The 12,231-nt window shown below is 39.3% G+C and overlaps 1 protein-coding gene across 18 annotated transcripts in view; it reads right to left on the bottom strand.

Moving 5' to 3' along the window:
- LRRC4C (leucine rich repeat containing 4C) overlaps nt 1–12,231 on the bottom strand; it is a 741,859-nt gene that overhangs the window by 94,118 nt on the left and 635,510 nt on the right. For 2 of the 18 annotated variants that reach the window (XM_048045818.2, XM_048045825.2), the window contains exon 1: nt 7,101–8,973. The exons of the other annotated variants lie outside the window; for them this stretch is intronic. The gene's annotated coding sequence lies outside the window, so the exon portion shown is untranslated. Of the gene's footprint in view, nt 1–7,100; nt 8,974–12,231 lie in introns of those variants that run through there. 18 annotated transcript variants of the gene reach the window in all.

Here is a 12,231-nt window from a genome sequence, read left to right as displayed (position 1 = left end):
TGAAGGTGAGGCTTTTCGACCTTTTTCCAGTCCAAAAGAGAAATCCATTATGGTTTTAATTCCCTGCATCATATACAGTCAAAATTCACACAGGCGTTAAATGCAATAAAACTCTTATTGAAGAGAGACTGTGCACTGCATATGAGCAACCTGAAAGGCTAACAGGGTCATCATCCTTCCCCTTTAGTAGATTTGCCATCAACAACCCTAATAAAAATGAACCTCGTTCCTTTAAATGATGGAACAAATATAAAAGCTTGCCTCTGGAAAAATAATATATAACCACTTGTAGAAGAACCTGCCTCTCCAATAAGGGCTCACAAATACAGTACTGGCAGAGAAAATTCTTGTAAAACCAAACAGCTAAGTAAAAAACCCGTAGCACAACATGTATGCCCCTTGGCAAAGAAGCTCATGGAATTTAATATATTTTTGCACACTTCATTTGAAACCTGCATGCATTGAGGGACCAAAAGCTATGGTTCCTTAAGTTAACCCTTTTCTACCCTTGCACATCCCTCTCCTGTAGCTTTGAAAGGTGAACTCTTCTTTTTTTTTTGTTGTTGTTGTTATAGTTATTAGAGTGTGTCACAATATTTAGTTATTGATGTGAATATGTAATGAAGAGAGTTTACACCAACACCAAATTCTCCTGGTAATAAGTGACTAAGAATTCAGCCCTAAAATATGACACTCTGCAAAATAAAAAATCTGTGTTTTTTTCTTTTTTTTCTTTTTTTTCTTTTTAATATAACTGGAAGTTTTGCTATGGCAGTAACAGGGACTAGATTATTTAATTAATCCATCAATTATTACATTCTCACCTGGAATGTCATCAGGGGCTGCAAGGGAAATCTGGAACAATGTAAAATTTAGACAGATTTTATGGCATATTAATTCAAAATGGCATTCAGATCACCTTTTTATGCCTATAAATATAAATCCTTGCCCTATTGTTTCCTTATGAAACTGAAACAGGTTTTATATTTCATTTAGGGGAAAAAGCAAACAAAAAAAAACGGAGGAGGATCAGTCCTGCTGCAGTCACTACTAAGGCTCCAATTTAGATTAGTTGGAACAGAACTGCATTTATCTTTGCATAAGGACAGACGTGAGGAGAAAGAAATGTCAAATGTATGAAACTGTTTGCATGGAAGGGTTACTATAAAACAGACTAAATTCTACATGTTGTAGTGTTGCCCTAGAACAGAAAAATATGCAAATAGCAAATAAAAATTAAAACATTATTTTTAACTCATTCTCCACAAGACAGAATTCCCTCACAAAAAGGGGAGATTATCATTCCAGCCTTTTCCACCTTCCCACTAATAGTTGGTTTTGGAAATTAAAAGGAAAGTAAAATGTTGGTCTATAGTTAATGAAGGCCCAATAATGCCAAAATTTTCATCCTAAACTCCTTACGTCAAATTCCAATCAAGACAGTGGAATCTTTTGGGCTTCAGTAATTTGATGAGTGAGCAGAAGTAAAATGAATGGTAAGTGAGGTGATTATCTCCATCCCCATCACACTTGGCCACCCTTTTCGTCATCTCAAAGATGCTGAGGAAAATTAAAGGTACATTAAAAGAATTGGTGCCTACTTAAGGTCTTAAGGCAGTCCTTTGCTTAAGGCAAAGAAAACCTGCAAGAAAACTGCAAGGAAACCTGCAATGTTACCAGTTATGTTATGCTCACCCCATCGATAAACAACAGCCTCTTTATGTTCTTGGTTTTATTTCCTACATAATATGTCACATGAGTGAAGAGGTTATTGACATGAAAGTGAAGAAATATTTGTAGGCAGAAATAAAACATGCTGGAGATACAAACTACATTAATAGTTTTGGTTTTTTTTAATTACCAACACTGGCTTTTGGAATTTGGTCTGGCCCTTAAAACAATCATTCTTGTATGTATAGTGAAGAAAAAGCACCAACTCCTAGGCTTCTAGGACGTCAGTTCATATTATACTGTCCACACAAACATGAAGGGAAACCACATCCATATTTCTGAGGGTTATTTTAATGCACGGGGACTGTATGGATCCCACAGCTGCCAAATAAAAACCAAAAAAGCAAATGAAGATCCCTTCAAACACAAATGACCTATCTAAATACCCAGAATCGGTGCTGGGTTTGCAGACAAAAACTCATTCATTTATTTATTTTGCTGCAATACTCCTAAAGTAAGCTTTAAGTAGTTGCATGTGAAACCTCATTGCTGGAGAATTTTTTTCTTCTTCTTCTTCTTTGATTTGGGGTTGGTTTGTTTCCCTTTTTAATTCTGCTGGTTTTCTTGTTACATTGCACCCCCACAGTCCTGACATAACAAGTACAAGCTCTGCAGCAAATACTAGGGAAGACTTTATTCTGTGGTCTGATACTGCCTCTCTCCCTTTCACAAGCAGCAAGGGTAAATCTTGTTTCAGCATTGTGAAAACAGAATTGTTCTTAGAGTGGTGCGAGTATTTCAATTTACAGAAGCTCTGGTATATACCTGCAATGCATTTTAATCTGCCCAAGGAATAGATTCAGTCCTGGCAAGTTCACTGTTGTTTCTAATTGTCAGCGACTGCTACACTTCACTTGCCTGCAGCTATCAAATTAACATATCACCACTACACAAAATATTGCAATGTGCTCAATGTCCTAACAACAAGAGCCTCACACTTCACTTCCGTCCAACAATTTTCTCCTAATTGGGTTTTCAACGTATTAGCAAATGACAGGGAACGGACATAAGTGGACAGATAATACAGCTCTCAAAGTCCTTTTGCTATTCGTGTGCAAAGTTCTGCAGAGATCCCCCTGGTTGTTGAGTAGATCCAGAGGGAGAAACAGAAAGAGAGGGAAAGAGAGGAGAGCGGGAAGAAAAGCTCAACTCAAGAAGTGGAAAACATGTAACTTGTGCCCTGAGATATTGCTATGGCAACATTTAAACAATGAACAGAAAGCCCTGCAGGATTCTGCTCCCGCTTCCTTGGATACCAAATGTAGATCCTGATTCTCTTTTATTGTGTGCATGCACAAGCGTCTGATTTTTGCATTTTTCTTCTAACAGACAGCAAAATATCCAGGCCCCATACCAGGAACTAGGCTTTAATTCATTTCCATGTATTCCAGCTTGTGCGTCGCAATTAAAACACACCACTAGCACACCAATTGCTCCTCTTGCTTCCCTATTTCTATCCCACAAGAGAAGAAATAACTGTGATAGAAAAGCTGAATAACAGGTACCTTTATTTTCTATATAGCATCATTAAACAAACCACTCCAAAATGTTACAAGTACAACCCCCATGTCTTCTGCTGTTACAGGGAGCGATTACGGGAAGTGGAGGCAGGATCAGCTCCTTGCCCACGTTCTCGAACTGGAGAGTGCTGCAAGGCTACCTTCCAGGTCCCCATGACTGCTGATATTACTAAATCCTCCTTATCTGGGTTGTCCTGGAGGGGCAGCACTTTATAACTGAAGGAGACTTGTTTTTTATTACGATTTTCATAGGGCAGCTGGCAAGGGAACAGATGGAGATGCAGAAGGAAGGTCCCTGCTAATAGTAGCTCAAAGTCCAGCCAGCTTGACTACTTCAGAAATAATTTAGTGGGTTCTAATTGCGTTTCTTCAGTCATTTCCCTCCCAGACTGCAAGCGGCACTAACTCTAACACCCATTTCTCTCTCCTCATTCCCTCACTAGCAATCATAAAGAAAGAGATTTCTCCAAGCTGAAGCGAAGGCATAGCGGCACAGCTGAGATGGAGGCTCTTGCACACTGCTACTGTGCATAGTGCACTCCTTTAGAGAATACACTGACACTTCATTCTTGGATATTTTGTCTTGCAATTTTTCACCAAATATGCTAAAAGCCTGTCCTGAGTACTGTGCAAAATCTTCCTGTCTCATATTGTCACAGCTAGAATCTTTGTGTGGAATGGGATCCAGCTTTTAAGGTCACAGACAAATCATTTTAGAGTCTGTATGCAGGAAGCCATGGCAACATCTTGGAAATCCCTTTCCTTTCCTCCAGTCCCACACAATTGCTTGTATTGGTTCATGCCTAGATCATTCTTTCTTGGGTTTTGCCCAGTTTGAAAGTTCATTTTTCACTCAGTGCTATCAGGCTGAGAGCTATTGTGATAGAAAAATTGCTGCTCCAGCAAACTGAGCACGTTTCTATTCTCAGTAATTGAAAATCATTCCCTACCTGTGAAAAGACATGGACCAGCTACCCCTTTGTAGTACTAACCTGCAGTTGCCAAGAACACTTAAAGTTTGAGATCCATGATCTCTGACCTTCCGGAGAACAACTACAGCAAATGGAGCAGGGCTCTCTAAAACAGCTGTCTCTTTCCTTCTGTACAAGCATTTGGTGCCTAAATATACACATAATGGTGCAGCACCAACTTTACAGACCAATGCCTGAAAGGCATTTGTTTTTGGAGAGGAGACAGCCTGCAGGATCAGCACAAGCTGCTGAATGATACACCTGTACTCAGGAACATGCAAAGGAAGTAGCAGAGACAACCAGTTCTTGCCTCTGTTTGAGAAGATTTGATGCTCCTCATTTAGCTGGATGTTTCTATTGACACTTTTGGCAATGTGTTTTATGACCAGCCCTTTGGGCTCTGGATAAGCCCCAACACAAATGCTTAGAAATGCTGTACTCATTCCCATTATGAGACAGAATCAGTTAAACTCTGGGTTGTTCCATGTGTCTTTTGGCTACGGTATTAAGTGAATGATTCACTGAAGTGTGAAACTGTTGCCTCTTTAGAAGCAGACACGCATCCCTAGCTTTTTAATGTTGACATGGTTTGCCTATTTCAGCCCATACTGGTGGCTAAATTTTCCCAGTGCTTCCTTATCACATCAAGAAAATCCTCCTGCTAGTTATTGTACAAAATGAATGAGGCACCTATGGCGGTTTCTATTGTCAAAAAAACAGAGTTGCTCTATCGGATTTTCTGTTTATGTGTTCACTTGACAGCAATCCAGGGAAAAGCTTGGAGATGCCTTTTCCTTAGCCAGCTTCTTTTTCCTTCAGTAATTACTGAGCAGCAGCTTAACATAAATTTAGCTGCTCTATTACTGCAACTGCTGATGTAAGTGTAGTCCACAATAGGCCACATACTTATAATGATACATGAAGGAATGGAGAACAGAGTTTTGCACATACTTTCAGATGCTGACAAACTTACTACCCATTTAGTATCCCACCAGAAAACATGTGTCCAGAGAAATAAATGAGGCTAAAGCACTTCATACTAAACTAATTTAGCTATACTGAGAAGGATGGCAGTAATTGGAACTGGAAGGAACAATTTTTGCTGTGCCTGCTTCCTTCTTTTTCTACATACAACAGCACAAAGGGTCTGATTCATACGCGTGGCCAAACAAAACCTCCCAGAGATTTCCTTAGGAGCAGAACTGGACCCTAAATCTTAATCCTTTACGAGTAGAAAAGGCTTAAGAGGCATGACCTCCAAACAGAAGCACATGGGACACATTTAAGAAGCCGAAGGTCTCATTTCCGTTACGCCAAAAGATTCAGGACATTTACATGAAGTAACAGTGGTGATGTGTATGAAATGTAGAAAGAAAAAAAAAAAAGGAAGAAAAAGAGAAAAAGGAAGTTAATATTTATTTATGTATTTATCCAGGGAAGTTGGACCTCTTGTTTGTGTTGATTCACACAGGAAGCTTGTGAAGAGGGCAACGTTGCCAGAAAAAAAATGGCAAAATCAAGATCTGGCTCAACCAACATCTCCCCCATTCCTGCCTTCTTTCCCCTCCTCCAGAATATTCCAGCTAGAGAAAAGTAAAATGACTGGCAAAGCTAGCTCTGCACCTTGTCTGCTAAAAATTATCCATATCTGTTCAGTGGTTCATTTAACTACGAGTTTTCCTCTCTTTCTACACCAATTGTGGCCTAGTACTTTCAGCTGGAGCCTCTCCATATGCAGGCCAAGGTTGAGAAGCATAGAGGCAAGGGAGAAGAGAAGGGTAAAAGGAAGAAAACTCCCTATATACAAGGTAAGCATCCATGCCATATGAGAGGATAGAGGTTGCATGCTTCCCCACATGAAAACAAGAACCTCTATTTTAAATATCATATTATCCTGCCTTTATTTCACACTCCCACTTCTCCAGGAAGGGAGAGACATTTACTGGTCTGTTACACATCATTACTAATTTGTGAACCCCACCATCTACAAGCCACTTTTTATTATTTTCATTATCAACATAATAACAAAAAGCCCCAAACACGACAGCATCTTCTCATTGCCTGCCAACCTAAGTAAATCTCCTTCCACTGCCATCAAAGTCCTAGGGGAGCCTGGAGGATTCATCACAAAGAATTTCCTAGGAGATCTGGAGGGCATGAGTGGCTAGTACAGCAGTTCTCTAAACTCCCCTTCAACAGAAGAATGCCCTCTCTCTGCCTGCTACTATTTGTTCTCAGAGTGTAAAACATTCCATTTCTCTCAGAGCTGCCTCCTCAAAATCCATCACCCCTTGCCCTACACAACCCCACTCCCACCAAAAGCCATCCTTCATTTCCCTGCTTGCTTATAAAATTTTCCTGTTAATACACCATGTTGATCTGCAATGTCAGACTGGATGCCAGCATTGAAATCATAGCCTATTTTAAACTCTTAAAAATTTAAAAATAAAATTTTAAAAAAATAAGTAAATAAACCTTCCCAGTACATCCAATTCTATGTAAGTTGCATCTGGATTTTACAGATTGGGCAATCAGGCAGCACCCACCACTCACTGCAGGGGCTTTTTCAAAAGATTCCTTTGCTAGTGAACATTTACCAACGCCATAAAGCCACACAGGCAGGCATCTGCAACATCCTACCAAGGCTGGAGTTTTACTAACAGGAACATCTGAGCTACTGTGAGATTTCAGTTCTATCCTCATTCTTCTTCTCTCTTCCCGATGCACCCCCCTCCCACTCTCGCTGTTATCAAAATTAAATCAGATTCTTTATTCAGGTGGGGGAACAGACCAAGGGAAGACACATAAGGAAGAAAGAAGAGAAGCAATGGGGCATGTTTTCTTTCCCAAAATATAATAAAATGGAAAGTGTACTTACTATATCTTCAAAGACTATCCAGCTGGAAATCCAAGTGGTTACGAAAAAACAGGGTGGGGGAGGGGGGTTAAGAAAACTATTTCATTTCAGCAACCAAACCAAAATTAAAAACAAAAAATAAAAGATATCCAACTGCAATTTCCTGGCAATTTCAGTCCATACAGGTGCCAATCCAACCCAACACTGCTGAACTCTTCCCCTCCGGCAATTTTGCTTTCCTCTTCTCTGTCCTTTATTTTCTCTGTTGCGTTCAACTTTTCTGCTTAAAATTGCTGTAGTGGTAACGTTGATGCTTCCCTTCACCGGCAAAGAGGGGATTAAAAATAACAGGGGAAAAAAAAAAAACAACACAAAAATCCTTGCAGAGGATAAATGGTCCTTCTCCTTTATGAAACTTTTCATTCCACTGTGGATCCTTCGCCTACTTTCCTTTTCGTGAGGTTTTCTACCTCTCTGGCTTCTCTGCTCTCCATTGCTTACTAGTTGTTTTTTCTCTGGAGAGCAGAAAGAGCTGTATTTCTTTTTAAGCAGCCCTCCATCTGTATTCTTTTAATGCAATTTTGTTGTGACTGTTAAGATCCAGGTCTTGCCAGGCAATTTTCTTCTTCCCCCTTCTTTGCTGCACTATCAGTTATCCAATCCGTGTGTCTCCACATTAGAACAGGGATTCCCATTCTTCTTTTTCCCCTACCCCCCACACTCCTTTAAAATAGAATCTCCTTATGCATTTAGATTTTTATTTGTGTATGTCAAAATAATAAACTTTTAGTGTCTCTCCCCCCTCTCCAAAGATCTGATTAGATTTCCAATCACAACCCAGTGCGCAATTGGATTTTTGATTTCAGCAAGAAGCCAGCAATCCACAGCATCAGCACCCTCTCCTTGCTTTAAACTCCACGTTATATCCTTTTGCCTTCCCTCCAACTCCTCTGCATAATCTCACATTAAATGGAATGACGGAGGGAGGGAGTAGAGAAAAATTCAAGGTTCCCACCAGCTGTCAAGAATAAATCCATCCCCTTGTTATATTTTAAACACTCGGGACGGGTGTTTTTAACGCCCACTCTCCCCTTTGCCCCCCACACTTCTCAAAATCTTTCTGATGTTAAAACTCCCCCGATGGGGCACAAAAGAAGCCTGGGGAGGCGTGATTTGTCCTCTTAGCTGTGAGTTTCACAAGCACCAGCTTCCCTTTGCTTTTCATTTCAGCTTCCTCTCCATCTTTTGTCCAGCAGCTATAAAGATCCAGCAGCACCAAGACGAATAAACTTCTGTTTCTTCTTTGGGAGAGAGGGAAAGAGAGAGGGAGAAGGATAAAAGCTCTCCAGCCTCTGCCTCCCTTTTCCTCCCTTTCTCTGTTTCAATGCAGCTCTGATCGCATTTGCAATCTCTGCCTGGTGTATTTCAGATCTACAAGTTGGATTTCCCTTCTGCACAGCAGTGAGTTAGACTCCCATCGTCTTCCACATGCCAGTTATCTTCCCCCTTTTCTTCCTTCCTTCCTGTCTCCCTCCCTTCCAAGATGATACATTCCCAGGAGCACGGCCGCTTCTTTCAGTTTTTAGTTTCATCCCTGAAACGCATAGCCCTTTGCACAGCCGAAATCTTTTCTCCCTCCCAGCTTGAATTCTTCCTGTGTGTGCATGTACGTACGCATCTATGTATATATCCAGTTCCAGACAGCTGCTGTTGTTGCTGCCGGGAGTAGCTCCGCTTTTCTGTCGCCCTAGCTTTCTCTTACTCTCCACCTTTCAGTGGCACCCTAGGATTTGCAAATGTCCCAGGGCCAGTCTTTCTGGCTACACTCCTCCTTCTCCCCTTCCGTTCTCACTCCCTTTCTCTCGCTCCCCCCTCTCCACCCTCCCCCCCTTTTCTCTGCTTGTGATCAGTAAAATACAATTACCCAATTACCTCCCATCATCTTAGCACTGATTGGTCAATTGCATTAACACTTGATGTCAGGGAAAGGGTATTGGAGCTGCTCTGACGTGGCACTGCTGCCACCTGGTTGACAGTCTGGGAACAAACTTCAAGTTACCTTAAGAAACCTTCAAGTCAGAAAGCAGTAATTGAAAAACAAGGGATCATCTTATGGAATGAAATGTCAAAACTCATTTTCTTAAAAGCCTGCTTGATTCTGACAGATCAACCAGTATGCACAGGTACCAGCCTAGCCACTGAAGCAGAGGGAATGGCAGTAAAATGAAATAAGGTATAAAGTTATCTTTGCAAAAGAAGTAGATATCAGCCACAATTCACAGGTACCGCCTAGCCGCAGAGGCAGAGGAATGACAGTAAAATGAAATGAGGTATAAAGTTATCTTTGCATAAAAAGTAACAGTGGAAATCATTTCTATGCAGAGACAATCAGTTTTCTAATTACGGAAATAAATGTGTGTTTAAAACCTGTATATATGTACCTAAAACTCCATTTTGGCAGATGTTCTAGGCCAAAAGCCCTATGAAGAGCCTCAAGGTTTCAGTGGGTTTAAGTAACATCTCCAGTTAGCTGTTAAGTGGCAGGAACACAATGGTACAACACCTAGGCTCACATACCAAGTCTGCCACAGCTTGACTAGTATGACTTCTAACCAAAATTTTTGAGTTTTCTAAACTGAGTCACAGATTTGGGTTTGCAAGGTACTGGCACATTTGTTATGCACTTACCAAGGTATGTTAAATTTACTTATACTACTGTTTTTTGTTTGTTTTGTTTTGTTGTTTTGTTTTGTTTTGTCTTCCTTCTCCCCAGGGACCTAAATTCAAAAGAAATTTTTACAGAAAACTTGGCATGTATAAAGTTAGACATGCTACACTCTGCAGGATCAAAGGAAACAGAATATGGATGATGTATGTGCCGGCATTTCTCTCTCTCAAAATCAGAAAGAAATTATTTTTAGATCTAACTCCTCCACACAACCCCCAAAAAAGAACTAGTCAGGAGCTTTCATGGTAATTATAGCAAACTTCATATATTAAGCAGAAATTATTTGTTATTCAATGCATACAATAATATAGCTAGCTCTTCGAGTTGTCTCTCAAGTAACTGAATTGTTTGGTATCCTTACTCAGTCTTCAATCTTTGGTGTGAAACTGGCATACATGAAAATAAAATAAAATGAAATTTTAAGTTTTATGTCATATTATAAAGTTTTTGTGGAATTATAAAATCCGTAAGCTAGCTGAATTCAGTCAAATAACACTTACTGAATCATTAACATTGACTTTCAGATTTATTCTACTGACTCAGTGGGCTTTCTGGTGAGAAAGTTCCTTGAGATATAAGTTAAGGAATTGGAACCAGGTCCTTAATCACTGTTAGACCATTTAGCGTCTGATCTTACTGAAATCAATGGCAAACACAAATTCCCTAGCATGGGTGAAAGACTAGCCGTGTAGTAATAATGAATAACCCAAACATAATGGTCTGTCAAGAACACTATAAAAAGACTTCAGAAATTTTGGAGAAGGCTGTGAGTGTGATATGAGATGAAGTTGCTGACAAGTAACAATCTTTTTCTCAGCTGGTGAGCTTATTTTGTTCCTGTCTGATTCATTGATGCCGCTGGTGTATTTTGGGCCTACAAACTTTTTATGACTCTTTTTCTTTTTACTACTTTAAATCAGGAAAAAAATAAAAATAAAAATAAAAATAAAATTAAAAAAAAAAAAAAAGTTGTTTCCTTTTCCCAGAAGGATAAAAACATCACAGTCTAATAATATATGTTTGCTCCACTATTTCTTTAAAAAGTGCCTGAACACTGCTAATATATTAGTGCTAATATATTAGTGCTAATATATATTATTACCTGTGAGTAAAATTGAAGGTTTCGATAACTGAATTAAACAAATATATGAGCATCAAAACCAGAAGACATACAGCTTTTGGGGGTTTAATTGGAATTCAAGACACAAGCATTTGCAACAGCTACACTATCTCTGTGGATACAAACTGCTGTATCCACAAAAATCCTACAAAATATTTTATTTCTGCCAGAAATTTGCCCATTCTGCATTTTTATGTCATTCAAATGGCATCAAAATACGATTTCTAACATATGCCAGTACTTAAATAGCTGTACATATACACGTATGAAGATAATATACTTACTGACATTAACATGACAAAATTAGCATCAAGACTGTAATATGCTGTGGGCTATGATACAATCTTCTCTCAAAGTTTATTATTTTAAATATACCAATTATGCTTTATCACCTAATAAACATAGAAAATAGAGTGATTAGCTTCTCAGAACATAATTTTAAAGCAATCTAATTTGCAATATTTATGAGATGACACTGCATGGTCTATGAAAAGCTAAATGTTATTTTACCAAACAAAATCCAAAATATAATTGTATTATCTGTTTTTCAAGCATGAGTGCCACCTATGTGTCAAACCTATTTAAAACAAATATTTAAACATTATCACAATAAGTCATTCACTAATCAAATTTTGGAAGGGTATCACTGTTAAGAGGCTGGAATGAAAGGCTGGACAGAAATGTTTGTGTGTGACTTTTTAACGTACTACACTGCATGTTCTTGCCTTCAAGTGTATTGTTTGTACATTGCCTTCAATCTTTTATTTTGCAGATTTTCTGGGCAAGAAAAACATCGTATCAGTTCCCAGACCCATCCAAAATGGGTGCCCCACCATTAGGCACACTCAGGTGGAAGGCGAGTGCTAAGAAGAGTGGCTGTTACCTGGTCTTCTCCTTGGAAGCTGCCCTGGCCACTATGGTACAAAATCCCAGCCACACAGTGGAGGTCACTGGATCCTGGTTCTTTTTCTGGACTGAGATCATCATGAGTCAAAAGAGTGAACTATGAAAAAAAACTAAACACAGACTGGCCAGGGAACTTTTTTTTTTTTTTTTCAGCTAATGGGGCCAGCTTGCCTGATCCTGAGTATGATGGTGAAAACAAATCTCAAATGTATCTATTGGCAAATGTTCGCACAATAAACATGGACAACAACCAGCTGTCATAAGAATTCCTTACTGACAGGTGATGAAAGTTAAAGAACTGAACTTCTGTCTGTGATTAGCACTGGAAGAGTCTAATGAAAAAGACTAGACACAGAATTGTCAGTCATTTGGAGTAGAAGAAACATGACTAAAGTCTA

This window comes from Anser cygnoides, chromosome 5 (genome assembly GCF_040182565.1).
Source record: "Anser cygnoides isolate HZ-2024a breed goose chromosome 5, Taihu_goose_T2T_genome, whole genome shotgun sequence".
NCBI lineage: Eukaryota > Metazoa > Chordata > Aves > Anseriformes > Anatidae > Anser > Anser cygnoides.
Note: the sequence above shows the minus strand (reverse complement) of the source record. Positions and strands in the feature narration are given on the sequence as shown.